This window comes from Octodon degus, unplaced genomic scaffold (genome assembly GCF_000260255.1).
Source record: "Octodon degus isolate 3935 unplaced genomic scaffold, OctDeg1.0 scaffold00279, whole genome shotgun sequence".
Taxonomy (NCBI): Eukaryota; Metazoa; Chordata; class Mammalia; order Rodentia; family Octodontidae; genus Octodon; species Octodon degus.
This window is the reverse complement of record NW_004524855.1, coordinates 1,874,300-1,877,639: the sequence shown is the minus strand read 5'-3', so window position 1 is coordinate 1,877,639 and position 3,340 is coordinate 1,874,300. Positions and strand designations below refer to the sequence as shown.

Genomic DNA, 3,340 nt, shown 5'->3' with positions numbered 1-3,340 from the left:
GCAGGGAGGCAGGGAGGTGGGGGTAGGGAGGTAGGCGGGCAGGAAGGTAAGGGGGTAGGGAAGTAGGCAGGCAGGGATGTAGATGAACAGAACAAAGGATTTAAATCCCATCGTGTTGTGTACAAAGTAGAAGCAATTCTTTAAAGTTCTAGCAGAAAAGTCAAATGTCCTCTAAGCCAGGAAAAAAATCATTTAGGCTCAGTCTTCAGCACCACAACATATAATGAGGGAAGACAACAGGCAATACTTTTCAAAGTTTTCATGAAAATAAATCTTGACCCCCATATTTCACATCAAACAAGCTTCAGCCCAGCCTGAGAAACTTAGTGACTTTCCCAGACCCCATCTCTAAATAAAGAAGAGAAAAAGCTAGGGATGGAGCTCATGTGAAGGCCCTGGCCTGATTCCTGGTGCTGCACCTACATCCCTACTGACAGCAGGCAATATTTTTCAAAGTTTTCATGAAAATAAATCTTGACCCCCAAATTTCACACCAAACAAATGTGTGTGTAAGCTAAAAGGTAAGAAGATCCTCTCTGTAAAACAAGGCAACCTATGGGCATGAGTGTTTTAAAAACTTGATGTTCTATTCTGCTGCAAATCAGTTAACATAAATCAAGAGTCCAGAAAGGCAGAGGGAAGCGTGTAAAAGGATTAATGGGCAGCACCAAGCCATGGAAGTACTCAACTGAGACTGAACAGTTCCAAAATTGAAAATAAGTGTTTTAGGGTTTAAGTCCAAAACATGAATAAAGCAAAAAGATATAATTACCAAAAGCAGGTAGGTGAGAAGTCAAGAAAAGGGACATGTGAATGCCAATCACTTCCTCTTTCCATAATGAATGATCATTTAATACTGTCTAAAGTTAAAACTAAGAGGCCGGGGAGATGGCTCCATAGAATACATGCTTGCCTGGCAAGCACAAGGTTCTGAGTTCAATCCCCAGTTCCACCAAATAAATAAATAAATAAATAAAAGAACTCTCTAAAAAAAAAAAGTTAAAACTGAAAAGCTTACAGTGGGGGCTGACAAGATAGCTCAGCAGTCTAAACCGCCTGATAGACTGGGCATGGTGATGTGCACCTGTAATCCCAGCACTTGGGAGGCTGCAAATGAGGATCACTATGAGTCCAAACTATGTAGTGAGACCTTACAGACTCAGTACTAAATATATAAAAAAAATTTTACAATAAATGAAGAGACTGCTTAGGCAAGCTTAGGCAGGCGCAGAGGACCACAATTTGATCCTGGGCACCACATGCTGCACCAGCCCCACCCTCAGGGTGGGCCGAGTCAACCAAAAATATAAGTAAATAAATAACAAAAGAAAATGAAAGCTTACAGTAACTTCAACCTCCTCATGGCTTTCATAAATATTTGAGTGGCGAAAGGTGCGGCCCTAGACAGTAAGATCAGCCCTTTCATTCTGAGCTACACCCCCAGTTTTTCTATGTTTTATTTTGAGATGGGGTCTGGGAAAGTCACTAGATTTCCCAAAGGGGATTCAAACTTCAATCCTCCTACCTCAGACTCCCCAAGTGCTATGATGGCAGACACACACCATCCAACCTGGCTCCCTAAACACCACTTTTGAAAAATTAGCCTATTTGACCATCTAGAAGCAGCTGCCAGGCTCCTTCTCCAGTCTCCATCTTCAGTTCGCCCGCCTCCACTCCAGCCTCCACCATGTCCACAAGAGTGACCCAGAAGGCCTACAAGGTGTCTACCTCTGGCCCCTGCGGCCTTCAGCAGCCTCTCCTACACCAGCAGGCCTGCTTCCCGCATCAGCTCCTCCAGCTTCTCCCAAATGGGCAGCAGCGGCAGCTTCCAGGGCAGCCTGGGGCTGGGTGGCTATGGTAGGGCTGGTGGTATGGGGAGCATCATGGCCATCCAGGTGATCCAGAGCCTGCTGAACCCCTGATACTGTAAGTGGACCCCAACATCCAGGCCGTGTGTATTCAGGAGAAGGAGCAGATCAAGAACCTCAACAAGTTCGCCTCCTTCATTGACAAAGTTCGGTTTCTGGAGTAACAGAATAAGATGCGGGAGACTAAGTAGAGCCTCCTGCAGCAGCAGCAGCAAATGTTTCTGAGTAACATGGACAACATGTTCAAAAGCTACATCAACAATCTCCGGTGGCAGCTGGACACACTGGGTCAGAAGAAAATAAAGCTGGAGAAGGAACTTGGCAACATGCAGAGGCTGGTGGAGGACTTCAAGGATAAATATGAGGATGAGATCAACAAGCATACAGAGATGGAAAATGAATTTGTCCTCATCAAGAAGGATATGGATAAAGCTTACATGAACAAGGTGAAGCTCGAGTCATGACGAGATCAACTTCCTCAGGCAGCTGTATGAAAAGGAGATACATGAGCTACAGTCTCAGATCTCAGACACATATGTGGTGTTATCCATGGACAACAGCCACTCCCTGTACCTGGATGGCATCATGGCCAAGGTCAAGGCACAGTACGAGGAGATCGCCAACTGCAGCCAGGTTGAAGCTGAGAGCATGTACCAGATCAAGTATGAAGAGTTGCAGACTCTGACTGGGAAGCACAGGGATGACCTCCACTGCACAAAGTCCAAGATCTCTGAGATGAACCATAGTATCAGCCACTTACAGGCAGAGATTGAGGCCCTCAAAGGCCAGAGAGCATCCCTGGAGGTTGCCATCGCCAATGCCAAGCAGCATGGGGAGATGGCCATTAAGGATGTCAAGGCCAAGCTAGCCCAGCTGGAGGCTGCCCTGCAGAAGGCCAACCAGGACATGGCCCAGCAGCTGTGCAAGTACCAGAAGTTCATGAACATCAAGCTGGCCCTGGACATCGAGATCACCACCTACCACAAGGGGCTGGAGGATGAGGAGAACAGGCTAGAGGCTGAGATGAAGAACTTAGGCATCCAAAGGAAGACCACCAGTGGCTATTCAGGAATGGTGAGCTTACCCTATGGGGGCCTCACAAGCCCTGACTTTGGGAACCTCCAAAGCCCTGGCTTTACCCGCACCAAGTCTGCTGTGGTTGTGAAGAAGATCGAGACCCATGATGGGAAGCTGGTGTCTGAGACCTCTGATATCCTGCCAAAGTGAATGGGCCACAGCAGCCTCTCCCAGCCCACACCTCTCCCAAGGCTGCCCCAGAGCCCGTGGGGAGACTGCTGTACAAGGGAGCACTGGAAGTAACAGACCCACCTGAAGCCCAGCTTAGCCCTCAGTCCACCACTGGGGGGACATTACTGCCTGGGGTACCCCTTCTTGCCCGTGCCCTTCACCAAAACCCAATTCAATTGTTTTTTCCAAAATAAAGCCTGATTTTACCACAAGAAAAAAAAAAA

At 47.4% G+C, this 3,340-nt stretch overlaps 1 pseudogene; it reads left to right on the top strand.

The window, feature by feature from the left end:
* The first annotated feature begins 1,669 nt into the window (after positions 1-1,669).
* On the top strand, positions 1,670-3,171 carry LOC101568257 (annotated as a pseudogene).
* Positions 3,172-3,340: the final 169 nt, after the last annotated feature.